At 55.2% G+C, this 21,677-nt stretch overlaps 1 protein-coding gene across 7 annotated transcripts in view; it reads right to left on the bottom strand.

Moving 5' to 3' along the window:
- HIVEP3 (HIVEP zinc finger 3) overlaps nt 1-21,677 on the bottom strand; it is a 257,516-nt gene that overhangs the window by 138,202 nt on the left and 97,637 nt on the right. For 6 of the 7 annotated variants that reach the window (XM_032132044.1, XM_032132043.1, XM_032132045.1 and 3 more), the window contains one exon: nt 9,226-9,297. The exons of the other annotated variant lie outside the window; for it this stretch is intronic. The gene's annotated coding sequence lies outside the window, so the exon portion shown is untranslated. The remainder of the gene's footprint in view (nt 1-9,225; nt 9,298-21,677) is intronic. 7 annotated transcript variants of the gene reach the window in all.

Here is a 21,677-nt window from a genome sequence, read left to right as displayed (position 1 = left end):
ATTCCTGCTGCTGCCCACCCTGAGCCTGCCCTGGCCCAGCCTGAGGCCGTTCCCTCTCCTCCTGTCCCTGTTCCCTGCCAGCACAGCCCGACCCCCCCGGCTGCCCCCTCCTGTCAGGGACTTGTGCAGAGCCACAAGGGCCCCCCTGAGCCTCCTTTGCTCCAGGCTGAGCCCCTTTCCCACTCCCTCAGCCTCTCCCGGGGCTCCAGGCCCTTCCCTGGACTCGCTCCAGCCCCTCAGGGTCCTTCCACAAAGATGACATCGCTCACAGATTTCAGGTGCGCTGTTGCCTCCACCTGCACGTCCCCAGCTCCACGGGAGTTTCGATATTCCCCCCCCAGAGAGTGGATTTTGAGTTTCTGGACCCAGAAAAATACCTGAAAATGAACCTGCCCCACCTGACTGCTGGAAAATACTGATTATTCACCTCCTAATTTTGCCTTGGTGGTATAATGAGGATGATGATGATGAGGAGGAGGATGGTAATAACAATAATAATAATAATATCACAATGATAATAAATAAAATAATATAAATATAATAATAAAAGATAATAAAAGATAATGGAATATTATAAAATATAATAATAACAATAATATTATATAATAATATGATAATATGATAATAATATAATATCATAATAATATAATATTATAATAATATAATAATGATAGTAATAATGATGATAATGATAATAATAGTAGAAGAAATAAGAATACAACCACTACAAACTAAGGCCATTTTTTCTGCATCAACACAAAATGGCAAACGAGGCTGTTCCAACTTTGGAGTTTCAAGGTTGCAGCATCTTCCAGGATTAAATCAGAACCGCTCACGTGGGCTTAAATCCAAAAAAACTCCGACTCTCTGCCTGGCTCCTTGGGCTGCGAGCAGCTGATTTTTGTTCCTATAAACACCAGTAGCGTGGAGGATAAACAAACACTAAATATTCTAATTGCTTCTATGGCTGCAGAACGGAGCACGAATCTGGATTAGGGCTCAAGGCAGCAACAAATTCCGCAGATAAATCCTGCTCAAAGTCAGATGTTTCCAGAGCTGAGCTCTCCCCTGTCACACTCATCGACTTCCCGTCCCTTCCCTGATTTTTTCCCCTTTTTCCCTGGGTGATCCCGTGGTGGTTGGACCTCTCAAGGCAAACCCACCCCCCCTGAATTTCTCACCACAACGTGGCTCGATTTCCACTGCTTGCAGGGAATTTTAGCAGCTCTGCTGCTTCTTTTCCTCAGCACTCAAATATTGAAATGCATTTAAAATCCACGAGCCCAAATTCCCCCAATCTTTGATCACCCACTTGGGGCTGGGTTTGAAATCCCTGGATTTGAAGCTTCTCTGGGCTGTCAAACCCCCCAGGGTTTGGAATTTGGTGATTTTTGAGGATTCCCAAGCTTCTCTGGGCTGTCAAACCCTCAGGGGTTGGAATTTGGTGATTTTTAAGGATTCCCAAGCTTCTCTGGGCTGTCAAACCCTCAAGTGTTTGGAATTTGGTGATTTTTAAGGATTCCCAAGCTTCTCTGGGCTGTCAAACCCTCAGGGGTTGGAATTTGGTGATTTTTAAGGATTCCCAAGCTTCTCTGGGCTGTAAAATTCTCAGGGTTTGGAATTCGGTGATTTTTGAGGATTCCCAAGCTTCTCTGGGCTGTCAAGCCCTCAAGGGTTTGGAATTTGGTGATTTTTAAGGATCTCCAACCGGTGGGGTTTGGAAGGCGATGGTTTTTAAGGTCCCCCCAACCCAAAGCCTCCTGTAACTCTCCAACTCATCAATTTATGGAGATAAGGAAACTTTTTCCTCCAAACCAGACCATCTGTGGGTGCTCCTCTGCACGTTTTAATGATTGCTTTTCCAAAATTCTCACACAACTGGGAGCCCTTGACCGAACCCACAGGCAGACAGAGAATTGCCTCGTCCAAATGCACCTGGAAACACTTTTTTCCACCAGAGCATCCTGGAAAAAATTCCACGAGAGGAACAACACATCCCAAAACACAAAGGATTCCCGAGCAGGCTGTGGAGAAAGGGGAGGTGCTGGGCTGCTGTTGGTTTTCCCGATGGATTTTCCCAATCCGTGTCAGAGTGTTGCAGCGATTAGGGATGAAAGGCAGTAAAATACGAATTATGACATTTGGAAAAGCAGCTTCCCTTCCCCTGCGGGCTCTGTAAGGGATCCCTTGGGATTGCTTTTGTTCCTTTGGGATCTGTGCCTGATGGAGCACAGCAACGTTTCCCTAAGGAAGAATTGCTCCAGCCTGAATATCCCAAATCAAGGGTTTGGAAGGTGGAAAGGTCCCGGTGACAGTTTGGGAAATCCTGGAGGGTTTCGAGCTGAAATCCTTCCCTGTGAGGAGCTGAGATTCCCAGAGAAGCTGTGGCTGTCCTTGGAAGTGTCCAAGGCCAGGCTGGAGCACCCTGGGATAGTGGAAGGTGTCCCTGCCCATGGATGGGGTGGAACAGGATGGGATTGAAGGTCCCATTCCATAATTCCACGGATTTGTTTTCCATGAAGAAGTTTTGCCGTAGAATTACACCCAAAACCCCAACCAAGCCCATGTTCCCTTCCCTGGCGAGACTCCCCAGGAAAACAGGGATCGGATCTTGGCTGGATAAGCCTCGGAGGCCTTTCCCTGGCTCGGGGCCAGGAACACAAATGCCAAGGGATATTTTGGGATTACTCCATGGAACCGCTAAGCCAGGCTGCCATCACGTCCCCGGTTTGGTTCCATACTCAGGGGTTCCCAAACGAAAGCAGAGCTTTTCCATGCCTAAAAGCTGGAATTTGGGAATGCCCAGCATGAGGTCCAGGCAGCCGGAAGGATTCACACGGGATCTGCTGAGTTTTGAGGAACGAAACCCTTCGGAATTTTTCTCAATTAATGCTCATTCCAACTGGAAACCCCCTGGGAGAGCTTTGCTTCCCAAGCAGCTCAGGGAGGCACGGAGGAGCATCTCGGGAGAAATTCTAAAAATAACCCCTCCGGTTGCCACAGCAAAGAACCCAAACACGCCCAAAAATATTTCAGTGCAAACAGAACCTGGAGTTCGCCTCTTTCGGCCCCCTCTCCGCCGCGGGTGGCAACAGGAACAGAGAATTCAAACTCAACATCTCCTCCCTCCTCGGGCTCCATCGTGGGTCCCCATTAGGGACCTCATTCTGAGTTTTTCCCACTGTTCCCCCATTTCTGGCTTTGGGAACCCACCAAGAGCTGTGGGATCATGGACCCAACCCTGGAGTTTTTACTCCCAGGCTCAGCCTCGTTTCCTCAGAGCTGCCCGGAGTTCCAGTCCGTTCAAACGGGAATTTCAGAACTCTGAATACCAAAAAACACCAACAACTTCCTGATTTTGTGACCTCAGAGCCCGGGAACCCTCCAGGGCACCAAAAGAAGGGATTTTAGGAGCTGGCCTCTGCTTTTCACAACCCTCCCCAGCCCTGGTACATTGGCAGCCACCAACCAAGCCTCTGGAACCCCTGTGGAAAGGAATTAAAGGAAAAACCGCTGCCAGGGCAAGACCAGGGAGCAGCTCCTGAGGGGTGGCGGAAGTTCCTCCCCGTGAGGGTGGAATTTCCATCCGAGGATGATGCGGAGTGATGAGTCCGACTTTCCATTCCTGACCATCAGGGGAGAGCTGCATCACCTTTGCGGTCCAGCTCCACCCCAGAGCCACGTGGGACGCACATTTTCCAGCAATTCCTGCTTTTCCAGAGCTGCTGCTGCTCCCTCTGAAGGGCCAACCCCAGCTGCCACCTCTGCATCCCCACCAGGACTTTCCACCAGCTGAGCCCCAAAACCCCTTTTTTGGTGCTCTCCAGCTCATTCCAAGCAAAAGCATCAAAATCCAGATGTCTCCAGGTGAGGAGTGATTCAGTTTTGGCAGCTCCTGGAGCCACGAGGTGAAGCTTTGGGAACATCCTGAGAGCTGTGGATCCAGGGATTCCAAGTTTTGGAATCACTCTCCCATTTCTCACTTTGGGGACGTGCCAACAGCTCTGGAATTAGGGACTCAATCCTGAATTTTTCCCATTGTTCCCCCATTTCCCACTTTGGCAATACATCAACAACTGTGGGATTCAGGACTCTGAGAAAGCATTCCCCCATTTCTTGCTTTGGGAATTCACCAAGAGCTGTGGGATCAGGAACCCAGCTCGGAGTTTTTCCCGTTGTTGCCCCATTTCTCACTTTGCAGGACAAGGAAGGCTGAGGGTGAATGGGACCTCCTCAGACAGAGCCCAGGGAATCCTGGGATCACCAAGGCTGGACAAGATCAAAGCCATCAACCCAGCGCCACTAAAGTGTGTCCCCAAGTGCCACAGCCCCGGGAGGAGCTCTGTGGGGGTGGAAAGGGGAAGGTCAGAGCTGAGTGAGGGTCACAAGTGAGGGTCACAGGGGAAGGTCAGAGCTGAATGAGGGTCACAGGTCAGGGTCACAGGTGAGTGAGGGTCACAGGTGAGTGAGGGCCACAGGTGAGTGAGGGCCACAGGTGAGGGTCAGAGCAGAGTGAGGGTCAGAGCAGAGTGAGGGTCACAAGTGACGGTCAGAGCTGAGTGAGGGTCAGAGCTGAGGGTCAGTGACAGGTGAGTGAGGGTCAAAAGTGAGGGTCAGAGCTGAGTGAGGGTCACAGGGGAGTGAGGGTCACAGGTGAAGGTCAGAGCTGCAGCACCCATCTCCTGCACCACCACCCCCCACCTCCCTGCTGGAAGAGGTCTCGTCCCCACCGATTTATTTCCAGTGGGAGCTCAGTGATGATCCCAAACACCCCGCGGACTCCAACTGGTAGAAGCCACCAACCTGCTCTACAAAATGTATGTTCTGGGCAAAACTCCACAAAAAAAGTGCATGGGAGGAACCCCCCGGGGTTAAGCACCGAACAACACCCAAAGGCTCCAAAATCCAGCGCCAGAGACGGCCACGAGGAACTTTTCCAAGCTTTCACACGGAGCTAAGGCCAGTCCAGGAAAAACAGGGCCCTGTCCTGGTGAGAAACCATCCCAGGTTTTCATGTGCCACCTGCACACGCGGCCAGGGCCCTAAATATAAACACACAGCCCTTTCCTGGCTGCTCCAGGAACAACCCCGGCTTGTTCTCCCGAAATTGCAGCTGCTGGCAGCTCAGACGCGTCCAGGGTGGGACATTCCCAGCCCCCTCCTGCCCCCCCTTTCTTTTTACAGTGTTTGTAGATTTATGAATAAGGCATTGACGGTGCCCAAACCTCCGAGATCCACCTCGGAGGGAGAGCTAAAATTAGCGGGAGTTTATTCCCCGAGCTGTCAGGAGGGAGGACAGCTCACGTGGGATGCTGGAGATCCGGCAGGCAAAACAGCATTCCCAAAAAAACCCAGAGCCTGTGCTGCACCCCTTGTTGGGAGGTGAGGGGGTTTCACACACCCCACATCCCCACTTATCCGAAAAACTCGGTTGCTCCTGGAAAGTCCAGCGGATTTAGGCTGTGCCAGCACATCCCAGCAGCTTCTGGGAGCAGAGGAAGAAGCGAGGTGCAACATGTGAGCAGTGACTGACTTGAGTTTCCATCTCAGAAGATCCCAAATCATTTTAGAGGCAGCAAAGATGGAGCTGCCATCCCTTATCAAGGAGAACCAGGCAGGGCTGGATAGGGCACGACATTTTACCAGCAAAGAATCAGGGGAAAAGGGAAAGAAACTTCATTTTCACTTCAAATGGGATCAGGGAATTCATGGCCAGGGGTGCCAGGCTTGCAGGAGAGAGGGAGGGGTCAGGAAAATCCCGGAGCAAATGGACAAGGAAAGCAGAACCTCCCTGGCTGCAGTGGAACCAGGTGTGGGGGGGTGTCCAGCTGGAGCAGAGGACACTGAGGGCAGAGCTCAGCGGGGCTGCGGCTCCTCCCGAGGGGCAGCTCCGATCTCTGCTCCTGGGCCAGGGGCAGCACCCAGGGAGCGGCTGGAGCTGGGCCAGGGCAGGCTCAGGCTGAGAGCAGGGAAAGGTTCTTCCCCCAGAGGCTGCTGGGCACTGCCCAGGCTCCCCAGGGAATGGGCACGGCCCCGAGGCTGCCAGAGCTCCAGGAGCGTTTGGGCAGCGCTGCCGGGGATGCCCAGGGTGGGGTTGTTGAGGTGTCTGGGCAGGGCCTGGGGCTGGACTGGATGATCCCTGTGGGTCCCTTCCAGCTCAGGGGATTCTGTGATCCTGTGACCTTGCCAATCTCAGTTAGAGGATCATGGAATAATTTGGGTTGAAAAGGACCTCAAAGCCCATCCAGTGCCACCCTTGCCATGGGCAGGGACACCTCCCACTGTCCCAAGCTGCTCCAAGCCCCATCCAACCTTGGACAGCGCTGCCAGGGATGCCCAGGGTGGGATTTTGGGGTGTCTGAGCAGGGCCAGGGATTGCACTGGATGATCCCTGTGGATCCCTTCCCACTCCGGATATTCTGGGACTCTCTAATCCATCACCTGTAGTTACCTATGGATAACCTGAGCACCCCTCAGGACCCGCCAGCGAAGGGCAGCAGGGCTGGCAGGCACCACGCGTGGCACAGCCCCTCCTTCCCCTTCCCGACCTCCGCTTACATTTCATCTCCTCGACTCGGCTTCCAAAGTTTAATGGAATTGAATCCCAGCAGGTCTTGGATGAATTAATCAGATCCCTTTCCGAGCCGCGGTGCCAGCGCCGGCAATGCCGCGGTGCCGCGGGCAGGGAGCGGCCGCAGCCACCCCGAGAGGAGCAGCGCAGCCCCTGCAGGGCCGGCCCGGCCCAGCTCAGCCCCGAGGGGTTCATTTCCAAGCCCTCCGAGTTCTCCCCTCCCCGGCTTCCCCAGCAGAAGAGCTCCCGCGGGTGGGGACAGCGATCTCCCCGTGTCAGCCCCGCTCGCTCACAGCCCTCAGCAGCAGAGTGGGAGCCCATCCCTGCAAAGTCAGGCTTTTCTCACCAAAATTGATGGCTTGGGACCATCCTATCCATGTGCTCCGACTACAGCTCTTTTGCCCCCCTCCTTATTTTTCTGAGCTTTTTTCCCCTCCTCAAATCCTCCTCAGTGAAGGATTTTTTTTTTTTATTCCCTGTTGCAAAGAAACCGCTAAACTATTTTGGGGTTTGTTGTTTTTGGGGGTTTTTTTTGTTTCACCAGAAACGAGCTGTGTGAATTCCGGAGAAACGGGGCTATTTTGACAAGCCAGAAGCTTTCATTCCCTGCCCCGCTCTTCCCTGATTCCCAAGCCAAGCCGACACCTCAGCGGAGCATCCTCGCTGCCCTCCCAGCATTTCCAGCTGTCCCTGCTCATCTCCTCCGCTGCCACCGCTCCGGGAAGAGCCAGCCCAGCTGCTCGGTGGCCGCGGTGGCACCACGGAGGTGACAGGGACCACAGCACGGGGATATTTCCCCTTTTCCCTGTCCTCTCCGCAGCATTTCCGCGCGGGGTAATTAATTAATTCTGATCTCAGCAGAGCCTCATCAGCTCTGTCTGCTGGGCTGGGCGCGGCCCGCTCGAGTGCAGTTGTTTACAAACACGTTAAAGCCAATTTAAACCCCATTTAAACCCCATTTAAACCCCATTTAAACCCCATTGTGTCGCGCTCCAGCTGCCCGAGGAGTTTTTACTCAACTCCTGGCCCCGCACCAGAACTGGAAATGACAGATTGCCAAAAAGGACGGCGAGGGAGGGGCTGTGGGGCGGCCAGACGACGCAGCAGATGAATTTATCGGGTTTATTGTCCCGCTGCCGCCGGGAGCGGAGGGCTGGAGCCAGGCCCGGCCGAAGGGACATTGCAGGGAGCGCTCGGGAGGGAAAGGTCGGGAGAAAATCAGCTTGAAATGCTGAGGGAGGCGGCTCTGAGCTGTCCCGGGGAGCACAACCTGTCCCCTCCAATTATCGCCCAGCCAGAGGCTCCCCGGGACTGCCCCGGCCACCCTCAAGTCCTGCCTAAAACAATCGGTGCCTTCTGCAGCGGCAGCAGCAGCACCTCCTCCCGCAGCCTGACCCATCCCCGGAGCTCTCCCTGCCGGGCTGCCCATCCTGTGCCACCACACTTTACCTGGGAGAACACCCCACAGCCTGGATGCCGCCAAGGGATGTGTATCCCTCTGGATAAAGCCCCGAAGGAGGGAGCAAACCGTCCCATTTTCACCTGCCTCACATCAGCCAAGTGATTCCCAGTCCTTAAAATCCACCCAACACCGGCAGCAGACCCCGAGCTGAGTCCCTACAACGTGCTGGAAGAAAATATCCACGGGCAGCTCCAAGAGCTCCATTTTATTCCCACAAAGTGCCCCAAAGCGGGCAGGCAGCATCCCTAAGGAAGGGAAACTTCACCAGCAAATCAGGAGACTTGACGGAGTTTGCCAGGGGGAAAGGCAGAGCTGCAAGGGAGCTGGGATTTGGGAACTGCTGGTCACCTTCAAGGGGACAGACCCAGCAGCAGCTTCTGTTTTGGGATATTTTCTATTTCCAGCTGCTGGACAAAGAGCCAGAAGGAAAATCACGGCAGCAGGAGTTGCCAGCTCCACCCTCACCCTGCAAACCAGGGATCAGAAAATCACTGCCAACACTAAACACCTCCATGGGATCACCCACAAACCAAACCAGAGCGCTCCGTCGGCGGAAACAAAGTGAAAAGCCAAGTCTGGACCAGTCCTTACCCCTCAGAACATCTGTTAATGCTCCATCAGCAACACCTGCTGTGGGAATTGCAACCCCCTGGGGCTGTGCCACCTCAGAGGGCCACAAAACCCGCGGGAGCCCACGGAAAGCGACGAAACCATCACAAAACCAGGCAGCAAAGGCCAGGCTCGACCCCAAAGCCCTGAGGGCCTGGGGTGGGTGATCCCAAATCCCAAAGCACTGAGGGCATGGGGTCAGTGATCCCCAAATCCCAAAGCACTGAGGGCATGGGGTGGTGATCCCCAAATCCCAAAGCTCTGAGGGCATGGGGTCAGTGATCCCCAAAGCCCTGAGGGCATGGGGTCAGTGATCCCAAATCCCAAAGCCCTGAGGGCACGGGGTCAGTGATCCCAAATCCCAAAGCCCTGAGGGCACGGGGTCAGTGATCCCAAATCCCAAAGCCCTGAGGGCATGGGGTCAGTGATCCCAAAGCCCTGAGGGCACGGGGCCAGTGATCCCAAATCCCAAATCACTGAGGGCATGGGGCTGGTGATCCCAAATCCCTGGGGGCACAGGGTCTGCAATCCCCACACCCCAAATCCCTGGAGCAGGCACTGGGGCCACGGCTGAGCCTCTTACCTGTGGGAAAGCTGCTACAGGTTCATCCTCTGAGACGGGGAGGGGACTCAGGTGTTCATAGGGAAAGGGTGCCTGAGGTGGGAAAGAAGAGACATCCGTGAGAGGAGGCAGCTTGAAAGGGGTGCCACTGTATCCCAGAGACACTCACAGCCCTCCAAATCCGGGATTTTATTCCTTGCTCCCATCCACACTTCAGGAATTTTCCCTGCTCGCCCTTTCCCTCCTTATCTCAACCCTTCTGTCACCGTTTCATCTTTATCTTTATCTCTTTATCATTTAGGCATTTTTCCCTGTGCTGTCCTCTTCTCCCAAGCAACCAAATCGTTTTGGAGGGACGGAACTGCAGGGAGTTTTCTTTGCACGTGGAACGATCCATTTCCAGAGACACAAAGACAGGGCACGGGAGCCTGGCTGCTGCTGGGGTTTCTGGTTCTCCCAAAATCCGACCCTAAAATGCAAACTGGAGCCCATCCTGAGGAATTCTGAGCTGGGCAATGAAGCTGAGCTCGGCCCTGGGCTCTGGGCACAGTCGAGGTTGGATCATCCACTCCCAGCCTCAGTGGGGCTAAACTTTACTGGAAAAGTAAAAATTCCAACAGGTTATGGGAAAGTACCCAGGAAAAATAATGTTCTAAAGGCTGGGGCTGGCTTAATGAAGTTCACAGAATCCCAGAATCCCAGAATGGTTTGGGTGGGAAGAGAATTTAAAGTTTATCCCATCCCACCCCCTGCCATGACAGGGACACCTCCCACTGTCCCAGGCTGCTCCAGCCCCAATGTCCAGCCTGGCCTTGGGCACTGCCAGGGATCCAGGGGCAGCCACAGCTGCCCGGGGAATCTGTGCCAGGGCCTCAGCACTTCCTGATGCTGGGTGATGCCAGCCAGGGGGGACAAGAGACGGGCAGAGGGATGGAGGTGACTGGAGTCACCCGGTGTCCCCTCGCTGCCACTCGGAGGGAGGACAAGGGGAAGAAGGAAGGAAACCAGCAGGAACCGGGGCTGGGCACTGCACAGGGATAACGCCAGGCGGGATTCCTCTGGATCAGCCAGACCCGGCAGATGTTTGCGCACACCCGTGGCAGCAGTGCCCGGCCGTGGCAGGGGGAGGCACCGCTGTGCCCGCGCGTCCCTCCTGGGAGGTGACAGGCACGGGGGGCTCCGGACCAGTGTGCCCAGAGCTGCACCCAAACTGGTTTTCCTGAAGCTCCTCCCGCAGGGGAGCTGGGACCAGGGGCTGCGGCTGGGGGGATGCTCTCCTTTGCTGCTTCCCTCTTCCCGGTGCTTCCTTCCCCTCTCCCCCGGTGTAACCCCGCCTCTGCTCATCAGGGCTGTCAACCCTTACCCAAATCTGAGCTTTTCTGCCTCAAATCTGGGTGGGCACGCTCTGTCCGCACCCAGCCGCTGTCCCCTGTCCGCTGCCCACCGTGCTGGTGGCCGGCACATCCCTCTCCGTGCCCGGGGCTGCCCGTGCAGGCTCGGGGAAGGCAGCCATGGCAAAGCTGGCTCCGGCACAGCGCTGCTCTATTTTACCTCCTTCGCTGCTTGGAAAACATTTGGAGGGAGCCAGGCGGGACGCGCACACATTCCAGCTCCAGGAATAGCACAGCTCTGCAGAGCTACAGAGCTCCCTCGGAGCTCCTCAGCCTCTCCCCGTGCACGGAGCAGCCCCGGGAAGGCAGAGCAGGGTTCCCGCAGCTGGGATGGATCCCTGCGGGAAGGCAGAGCTTGGAATCCCGGCATGGTTTGGGTGGGAAGGGAATTTAAAGTTCATCCCATCCCACCCCTGCCATGGGCAGGGACACCTCCCACTGTCCCAGGCTGCTCCAGCCCCAATGTCCAGCCTGGCCTTGGGCACTGCCAGGGATCCAGGGGCAGCCCCAGCTGCTCTGGCAATTCCATGCCAGCCCCTGCCCACCCTGCCAGGGAACAATTCCTTCCCAAGATCCCACCCAGCCCTGCCCTCTGGCACTGGGAAGCCATTGCCTGGGTCCTGGCCCTGAATCCCTTGTCCCCAGTCCCTCTGCAGCTCTCCTGGAGCCCCTTCAGGCCCTGCAAGGGGCTCGCAGCTCTCCCTGGAGCCTTCTCCTCTCCAGCTGAGCACCCCCAGCTCTCCCAGCCTGGCTCCAGAGGGGCTCCAGCCCTGCAGCAGCTCCATGGATTCCTCTGGACTCTCTCCAGCAGCTCCACATCCTACTGGGGTTGGAATTTCCAGCTCTGCAGGTGGGGAATCACCTGAGTGGGGCAGAGGGACGGAATCCCCCTTCCCCGCTGTCCACGCTGGGCTCAGCCCAGGCCCGGGGTGGGGTGGGACCTTCCCAGGGGAGCTCAGGGCTCTTTGCTGTCCCACCCTGTCCCATTCCTGCCCCGCCAGTCCCAGCTTCAGCCGGGGTCACGCCGGGTCAGAGGCTGCTGAGGGCAGATCTTCATCCCTGCCTGGTGACCCGCGGCTGCCCGCTGGCACCAGTGGCATTGCTGGCAGCGTCACTGGGCTGTGACAGCCTGGGGACACCAACCCCAGCACCTCCAGTCCAGCCTGCACCGGCACCAGCACCGAGCCCTGTGGGAATCTCTTTTCCCACTTTTTCCATCATTACTCCACACTTTTTGCCCTTCATCCCTGATTTGGGGCTCTGGTTTTTTGGAGTGGGGCAGAGCCCCAAGGCAGCCCTTTCCCTCCTGGATTGTGGCATCAGGGAGGTGCTTTGGAAGCTGCTAAACAAAGCCCAGGATCCATAAAAACTCCGGGATGGTTGTCATGGCAACCCACGCACGTGTGTCAGTGTGTGCCTGGCACGCTGCCTCCATCCCGGGTTGCCACGGGCAACACGAGCCAGCTCCCAGTCCCTGTGACATCCCTGGGCTGCCTGGTGGCACCTGGAGGCAGCAGAGATGTCCTGAGGTGTCCCTGAGCTCGGCTCTGGCTCAGGCTCGGGGGGATTTTCTCTCCCTCCTGGTTGCTCCTTTCGGGCTGCCCCAGCACCTGAACCCAGCTCGTGGCTCCGTCCCAAACAGATGGTGCAAGGAAAGGCCAAAAACCATCTGAACCCCTCTCCTGCGGGGGCTGAGCCTGCTCTGCTGCCTGGCAAAGAGACCAAGGGCCTGGGGAAAGGCGCTGCTGGAAATCTGGGCTCCAGAGGGGCAGGAGGAGGGTGAAATCAGCGTCACCCCCAGCCAAGGGACACATTCCTGGCCCTGCCGCCGCTGTCCTCAGGGGGCTGTGCCACCTCAGACGTGTCCCTTCTCCTCGCTGGGAGTTCTCAGCCTCAATTCTCCTTTCCATCACCTGCCTCGTTAGCAAAACACAGCTCTGGTTCTCCCCAGACCAAGCAGAAGCAGCAGATGGCCGAGGCAGGAGGTCGGAGCTGGGGATGGAGGTGTCCATTAGAGGGTCGGGGGTGCCAGGATCTGGGATGTGGCACAAACAGAGGCACAGCAGTGCCAGGGACAGCCCCAGGGCAGGGGTTTGGGTCATGGGACTGCCAGAAAAGTCTGGGTTTCACTTGAAAGGATAGAAAAAAAATCACAGCTCGGTGATGCGGCAAAGAGCAGCCCTCACGTGGCTCCAGCTCTGTCCCTGCCCCCACCAAAACCTCCAGCGGAATAGGGGGGAAAAGCGAAAAAAAAGAGAAAAAACAAAAGGGGAAAGAACAAAAAGAACAACCACAGAGGCAACTGCAGGAATAAGGGCAGGGCAAAATCCCAGGAAAGCAGAAATGTTGTTATATAAAACCACTCAGAGCATCTTTCGGGATGCTGGGCTCGCCCCAGGCAGTTCTGGAACCCTGGACCAGAGAATCAAAGAGAAGGTCCAGCAGAACCACCTCCTTCATCCCTTCAGGACCATCTCCTTCATCCCTTCAGGACCATCTCCTTCATCCCTCCAGAACCACCTCCTTCCTCCCTCCAGAACCATCTCCTTCATCCCTCCAGAACCACCTCCTTCCTCCCTCCAGAACCATCTCCTTCATCCCTCCAGAACCACCTCCTTCATCCCTTCAGGACCATCTCCTTCATCCCTTCAGGACCATCTCCTTCATCCCTCCAGAACCATCTCCTTCATCCCTCCAGAACCACCTCCTTCATCCCTTCAGGACCATCTCCTTCATCCCTCTGGAATCCCCTCCTTCATCCCTCCAGAACCATCTCCTTCATTCCTCTGGGGCCATCTCCTTCATCCCTCCAGGATCATCTCCTTCATCCCTCTGGAATCCCCTCCTTCATCCCTCCAGGACCATCTCCTTCATCCCTCCAGAACCATCTCCTTCATCCTTCCACGTGGGGTTTTTCTGAATATCTCAGGAGCATCCTCAGCCCGGGAATGTAACCCCAAAACTCTTCCTCTGCCCATTTAGAGTGAGTGTTTCCCACTAAAAGATGTGGCCAAACCCCCTGTCCAGCTATCAGCAGTGCAGGATTCTGGATTCTGGAAACATTGATCCCTTTGGAGAAGTTAAAGGAGAAAAAGCTGCATGTTTCCTTCGAGTCCAAAAAAAGAAAAAGAAAACCAAGAAAAAAAAAAAGAAAAAGGAAAAAAAAGTGTGAGGGAATAAAAACCTGCAAATAATCGACGGGTGGGAACGCCAGATTGAGCAGAAATTTCTGGGGAGCTGTGTTTTGCTAACGAGGCAGGTGATGGAAAGGAGAATTGAGGCTGAGAATTACAAAACTGAACTCCCAGCGAGGAGAAGGGACACGAATGAGGCGGCACAGCCCCCTGAGGACAGCGGCGGCAGGGCCAGGAATGTGTCCCTTGGCTGGGGGTGACGCTGATTTCACCCTCCTCCTGCCCCTCTGGAGCCCAGATTTCCAGCAGCGCCTTTCCTCAGCACGTTCCTGCTGGAAAAGCTGATTCTCCTCCGGTTTTTCTCCAGCAGGACTTCCCAAACTCTGCTTCCCTGGGGCTCCTGTGTCCCCAAAGAGCCCGGCGACCCCCAGCAGGACACAAACGCCCTCTGGAAATCCCTTTTCCAGTGGGAATTTCGCCTGCCTCGGCACAGACAGCAAAACAACCCGAGGGCAGCGTGGCCTTGCCCCTCCTGCTGTTCCCAGGGTGTCCCCCCCTTTTCCCAGCTGGAAAAAGGAGGAATGTGGCTCACACCCTTTAGGTCAGCTGCAGCTCAATTAAAACCAATCATTTGATTATTTCTAACCATTTCATTCAAATTCTCCTCCCCGGCTCCCGCCGTGCGTTAATTCCCGCTGCGAAGTGCTGCCTTCACGAGCTTTTATTGGGAGATTCATCTCCGTGCCAAGATAAAATCCCCCACGAAACCGCCCCGATCCCCCAGATCCTCTCATCAACCTCTCAGGCCCTACCTGAGCATCCCTGGAAAGGTTCAGGGATCTGTGAGGAATCCCTGGAGCAGCCGGGATCCCGGATCCCTTGGGGTGAACCTTCCCTGCAGGAGCTGCCTTGGGAAAGCTTTTCCACGTGCCTTGGGGCAGCTCTGGGGGGAACCCTCAGGACAGAGAACTGGGAAGGTCCTGCTGGGATCTTCCAGCTGGAAAGGGGCTGCTCCGGGAACGGGGAGGGATCAGGGATGCTCCAAACCCCCCTCAGTTTGCAGGGAACGAGGTGAAGAGAAGCAGAACGACACCAGTGAAGCAAAACCACTCTCATTTCTTGCTCTTCTAAAGGCTGACGTTCACCCTGCTGCCAAATAAACCCCAAACTCGATCTGAGCAGGACCCCGGACTCCAAACCAGCACCCCAAAACCTCCTCCAGCTCTCATTAGGAGCCAGGCTGCTCCTGGGCATGGCTGAGAGGCGAATTTGGGTGATCTGGAGGTGCCAGGAGATGAGAACATCGCTGAAGGACGATGAGAGAGATGTCTGCACACCCGGAACGCCTTCAAACTGGGCACTTCAGAGCAGCTCCACCAAAATTCCGCGCTGTGACCCCTGAGCCACCACCCTGCAGGCACAAGGACACCTCGGAGAGCCTCTTCCCACATGAACCTGCCCTGAGAGCAGATTTTGGGGCCCCTCAGGGACACCTCAGAGAGATCCCACCCAGCCCTGCCCTGAGAGCAGATTTTGTCATCACCTGCAGGCACAGGGACACCTTTCACACAAATTTACCCCAAGGACAGATTGTGCCACCCCTCAGGGACACCTTTCACCCCCAGCCGTGCCCCAAATGCAGATTTTGTCCCCCCTCTTCACCCCGCTGTGGCAGGGATGCCGAGCTCGGGCACTCAGCTCTGCCTGGCACAGCAGCCAAAGGGTTAAGTGGAATTTATGAGTTGATCCAAATCCCTGAAGGCGTTTCCTGGCGGTGCCTCCTGCTGCCGACAGTGCCTCAAACTACCAACAACCCCAAAATGCCGTGAGCAGCCTCCCTCTGAGCCCGGGGAGCAGGAGAGGAACGAGGGAGACGCGGTTTTCCAGGGAGAGCAGAGCGATGTCTGGGATGCCTGGGAACAGCCCCATCCCGAGTCCCAGACCCTGGCTGGAGCCCAGCTTCAGGAAGGATTTTGCTGCTGCCTCGAAAATGAACCAGGGGAAGAGCCAAGTTCGCATCCAGCTCCGAGAGGCTGAGCGCTCCCAGCTCCTCCCCGTGCCAAGAGCTCCAGAAAATCCGAGGCTGGGTTATTCCCTGGGAGGATGCACTCGGAAAACTCCCGAGGTCGCAGGTAGCGATCCCACTGCTCCCCAAATCCAGTTTAATCCAATCCCTCTGGGAAACCCTGGAAAACCTAAATCTGCCACTTCCCGGGGGCAATATTTGGGATTAATTTAGAGTTTAGGGAGTGGAAGTGGGGTAGAAGCCAAATTTTCCTATTTAATGGGGAAAAAGATGCAGGGAAATGTCACAGTCAGCTCTGGCAGGTTTACAGAGCAGAACCCATTGGAGCCTCTGGAATTTGGGACGAAAATCAAAGGAATGAGCGGGGGGAGGCTCCCTAAAGGCCGATCCTGATGGGCTCTCACCCTCCCTGAGCAAAATGTAAATAGATGTAAAATTTTCAGTGGCATGAACTAAATTATCACCTCCAAAGGATTCCAGTGTTTTCCAAGCACACTCGTTGCTCCTTGGGAATGATTTCACTGCCATGAAGTTAGGGATGAACGGGAATGTTGCTCATGGAAAACACAGCTCGTTTATGACTTTATTTTAGACACTTAAATCAGCGAGGATCAGCTCAGCCCAACTGCAATAATCATTTTAGCAGCAGAGTCAAAAAGCGAATGCAAAAGTAATGCCTCACCCCAAATAGAATCGCTGTGCTGTCCCAAAATTCCCCTAAAAAACCCTCTCAGCTTCCCCCTTCCAGCTGGAAATTTGTCATGGCAGAATTCCTGGATTTGGGGAAGGGGATCTTCGAATCCCACGAAAATTGGCTCCAGGTCACACACGGCTGCAAATCCTCACCCGCACCTGGGGCTCTGCTCGCTCCGGCTCTGCCACCCCCGGATTTGGGACACGATTCCAGGGAGGCACCAGGAGGGTGCCCTGCTTCCCAAAAACGCCCCAGCCCCTGAGGAAGGGACGTCAGGAACACCTTTCACGTGCTCCTGGAGCGAGCCCTGGGAGTGCCGCGATTCTGGCCGCTCCGAAATTGAGCAACGGCTCCATCGATCTGGAGAGGGAGGCAAATAAAATCCAGGACTCGGACAAAGAAGCCGGAGGGGAAGTTGCACAAGATCCTGGCACAGCTGCGGCTCCAGGGCTCGGGTTCAACCCGGGAAATGTCCCCCGGGCTGTGGCAGGAGCCAGAGGGGCCTGTGCCGGGTCCTGCTGCTGGCCCAGCTCCCCAGGCTGGGAATGAGCTGCTGGAGCTAATTAGCAAATGGAGTTCTGGACCCCCACAAACTGTCCCTGGAATCGTGGAATCACGGAGCAGTCGAGGTCGGGATGAACATCCAAGACCTTTGAGTCCAACCCTCAGCCCAGCACCCACCACCGTGGTCACCACAGAGCCATCACCTCAAGTGCCTCATCCGTGGGTTCTGTGAACACTTCCAGGGGTGGTGATTCCACCATCCAAGGCTGGACCACCCTTTCCATGAGGAAATTTTTCCTAAAATCCAACCTAAACTTCTCCTGGCCCAGCCTGAGGCCGGTCCCTCTCCTCCTGTCCCTGTTCCCTGCCAGCAGAGCCCGACCCCCCCGGCTGCCCCCTCCTGTCAGGGACTTGTGCAGAGCCACAAGGGCCCCCCTGAGCCTCCTTTGCTCCAGCCTGAGCCCCTTTCCAGCTCCCTCAGGAATTCTCCAGCCCCTTCCCAGCTCCTTCCCTTCCCTGGACTCACTCCAGCCCCTCAGTGTCCCTCTTGTCACTGCCACCCTGGTGCCATCCCAGCAGCAGCAGCAAGGCAGAAATATCCCAAAGATAAACGGGAATGTTCCCTGTGCTGCAGCCAAGGCAGCTCTGCCTCTGTTTGCTTTTCCTAAAAATCACGGGAAGGGAGAGAGGAGCTTGAATTAAAGAAGGTTTATTTGCAAAGCTGAGAAGTGCCGAAATCATGGCTGGCCCCACAACCTTGGCTTGTCCCGTTATGTCCAAAAACTGGGGTTTACATCCATGGAAAGGTTCCTTTCCTTTCTTTTTGTGGGATTTTTTGCTGGACTTCTGCCCCATTCTGCAAGCCAAGCAGCTCAGGCCGGTGCTGGGAGGCCCTTTCTGATATGATTTTAACATTTAACATTTAACACCTGGATGTTATTTTAACTTTGTTTCCACGCAGTTGCACTGGAATCGTGGGATAATCGAATTCCAGTGGGAATATTCCTCCTCCTCGGCAGCAGCTCGCTGTCCTTAAAAGCACCAAATCAGGGTCTGCTCAGTAGAGAGGAGTTCGTGGCTGGCACAGGGCGGATGGAGGCTCCCTGGGTAAATTCAGGATTTTAACCCTTCCACGGCACAGACGGAGCTCTGCACTAAAATGTGGTGTGGCTGCTAATTACCAAACCCAGCAATTAACTGCCCACAGCACAGGTTTTGCCCCAAGCCCCTTGTATTTCCCATTCCCAGCTCGGATGACGCCACGTGGCTCCATCCCAACATAATTTCAACCCCTTGGGTGCCAACATCTGCAGAACTTCTCTGTCTACAGCTTCAAAGTCACATCTGATGGCTCTGAGCACCTGAACGGCTGAGTTTAGATCCGTTCTCTGCGTGGTTTTATGGAAAAAAAATAAAATTCTTATCCCTGGCAGTGCCCAAGGCCAGGCTGGACATTGGGGCTGGAGCAGCCTGGGACAGTGGGAGGTGTCCCTGCCATGGCAGGGCTGGCACTGGGTGGGATTTAAGGTCCCTCCCAGTCCAAACCAGGCTGGGATTCTCTGAAAGAAGGAGAAAAGCAGTGGCACCAAGTGTTGCCATCCTTTAGTGCCGAGGCACAGTGAGATGGGGAATTTAAAACCTCTTTAAACCTGGGCAGGGAAACCTCAGTGAGGGCAAAGAGCTGGAAAGACCAGAGGTGAGTTCATCCTGAGCCAGGCAAGGATGATTTTATAACAATTTTTCTCATCATTTTTAAATGATCGTTTTTATTCCTTGTTAATGGTCAGTGTGGGGTGTGAATGTCCACGTAGACAATGAAGAGCTATGAAATATTTGGGCGTTTTCCCCGAGGATTCTGGAGGGTTTCACACACCCCAAAATCCCCTCCCTGTGTGTCCTGCCCCAGTTCTCATCTTCCCGTGCTCAGGACTGAAAACATTGGAATTTTCCTTCACCCCAGCCGGGATTTTCCTCATCTTGAGGTCGGGATCAGCCTTCCCACATCCATCCAAAGCCTCCAACTGCTTCCATCACCAGGAAAAAGCCAAATTGCTCTGCGGAGAGCGCCCCGGGGCAGGGATGGGAGCGGTCCCAGCCCCGGGGGTGCTGCCAGGTGGGAGTTTTATCGCTGGTATTTATCACCGCGTCAGGAGCCCGGCTTAAACTCGGTTTTAACTCCTTTGGAGTGCCAGGAATGAGTGTCAGCGCCTGGGGAAGGCCAGAGCCAAGGGAAGCTTTAAATAAACCTGTCAGGGAGATGCTGAAGAGCCCAAATCCATCACCCAAATCAGCACCCCGCACACCCAAACCTTTTCATCTCCTCTTTATTCCACTCTCAGGGCTCACCAAGGCCCAGCATCCCTAAAGCTGGAGAGGTGATACTCCTTTCTCTTCATAAATCATGGTAATCACCCTTCTAAGCACGAGCATGCCTTCCTTTTCATGGAAAACAAGGAGAAGAGGAGGGGGAAAAGAAGAGGCAGCCTGCCAGGGATGGGAGCGCTTCGGGAGCTGACAAAAGACAAGAGAATTTGGGCTGCGTTTCTTTTTCCTTTTTTTTCTTCCTTTTTTTTTTTTTTTTGGTTAATAATAATTAAAATAAAAAAAAAACCAGAAGCAGCTTTGCAAAGAGGAATTCACAAGTTGTTATGGGAACTGGCAGCACAGATGCTGCCCCAAGGGAGCGCTGAGCGGGATGGAAATGTGGCACGAGCGTCTGTAAAGGGCACGGATTTCACCTGAATTAGGCTGTAAAATACCCCTGGCAGTGCCCGGGGGGTGCCAGCCCCGAGCCACGGCTTGGGCACCGCATCGGCCCCAAAATGTGGCCACGGTGCTCCAGGGCAGCGCTGGCTGGAGGGTTTTACTCGCTGAGGCCTGAGTGCCCTGCCCCGTGGAGGTATCACCTTCCCGTGCTCTCAGTACCGATTTTCCTTCACCCCAGCCACGATTTTCCTCATCTTGAGGTCGGGATCAGCCTTCCCACATCCATCCAAAGCCTCCAACTGCTTCCATCACCAGGAAAAAACCAAATTGCTCTGCGGAGAGCGCCCAGGGGCAGGGGTAGGAGCGGCCCCAGCCCCGCGAGAGGATCCCTCCCTGGCGTTTGTTTGTTTGTTTTGACAGCACATCCATTTCCCACACATTTTCCAGGACCTCTGGGCTTGGAAATGACCTGGCTCAGAGCTGGGCAGTGGAACCGGGAGCAGTTTGGGATGCTGGAAGCGAGGAGGACACGAGGGGAAGGTTTTGTCTCTTTGGGAAGCAACTGAGGCCCCCATCTCTGTACAAATGAAACCGCTCACCCCTGTTTTCCAGCCTCCTTTTCCATGGAAGGAGGGGATGTGAGGCTTGGAGAAGGACTGACCCCCTCTGCCCCAACCCCTGCACACCCCAGGAGCAGCCAGGAATGGAGACATCAAAATCCTCTGGGGTGTTTTGGAACTGGAAAGTTTAATTTATAAACACCTTTGTGCCTCTGAGGGGCTGGAACGAGTCCAGGGAAGGGGAAGGAGCTGGAAAGGGGCTGGAGAATTCCTGAGGGAGCGGGAAAGGGGCTCAGGCTGGAGCAAAGGAGGCTCAGGGGGGCCCTTGTGGCTCTGCACAAGTCCCTGACAGGAGGGGGCAGCCGGGGGGGTCGGGCTCTGCTGGCAGGGAACAGGGACAGGAGGAGAGGGAACGGCCTCAGGCTGGGCCAGGGCAGGCTCAGGGTGGGCAGCAGCAGGAATTTCCTTATGGAAAGGGTGCTCAGGGATTGGCAGGGGCTGCCCAGGGAGGTTTGGAGTGCCCAGCCCTGAAGCGTTCAGAAGCTGAGCAGATGCAGCACTTGAGGACAGGGTTTAGTGGGGTTCGTTAGGGTTAGGTGGCACTTGAGGACAGGGATTATTTGGGATTCAGTTGAAGGTTGGATTGGATGATCTTGGACGTCTCTCCCAAGCTCAATAATTTTGTATTTTCACTTTTAAAGGAGATTTACACCCCACAAAGGCACGGAAGGGTTTGTCCTGCGCAGGTCAGAGCTAAACCTTGGCTGTACCCATAAACTTTGGATTTATAGGTGAGGCACAAATGCAGCCAACATTGGAATTACAACCATGAGACAACGATCTCCACCTCGGGGGTGTTTGTGGACCACAGAACCTGCTCCAGGCCAGCTCAGGGATGCTCCCCAGTGACCCACAATGGCCACAATGGCTTGCCCACAGCACCAGACTGTGACACCCTCGGGACAGCCGGGTGTGGGGCAGAGCCCGCACACCCCACAGCAACCCGAGGCTTCCAGGGAATGGGTGACACATCCACGGATGGAAAACATGGCATGGAAGGGGCAGATCCCGGAGACAATGCTGAGATCACACCAAGCTCTGGAAACAGCAAGGTGAGGAACGCTCCTGGAGCCGGCACAGCCCCGGGGCCGTCCCCATCCTCTGGGAGATTTGCAGGAAAATGCTAAAAAAGGGTTCAGAGAAGAGCAGGGCCCAGTCCCGCATCCCTGAGCTGAGTTTTTGCTCCATATTGATGTCCTTGAGGTGGGAACGAGCTCAGCTGGGCTGGGAGTGCTGGGGTTTGGAGATAAGACCACACCGTGGTGTCCCCCGGAGCTGCTGCTCACACTGGGAAGGAAATCCAGGAAAACTCCAAAGGCACCTCCTGCCCTGCCTTCCAACCCCTCCTTCAGTCCTTTGCTGAGCTGTTCAGCCAGTTCTCAGCCCCTCATCTCCCAC

Source organism: Corvus moneduloides, chromosome 23 (assembly GCF_009650955.1).
Source record: "Corvus moneduloides isolate bCorMon1 chromosome 23, bCorMon1.pri, whole genome shotgun sequence".
Lineage (NCBI taxonomy): Eukaryota > Metazoa > Chordata > Aves > Passeriformes > Corvidae > Corvus > Corvus moneduloides.
The sequence above is the reverse complement of the archived record's forward strand: the minus strand, read 5'-3'. Positions and strand labels throughout refer to the sequence as shown.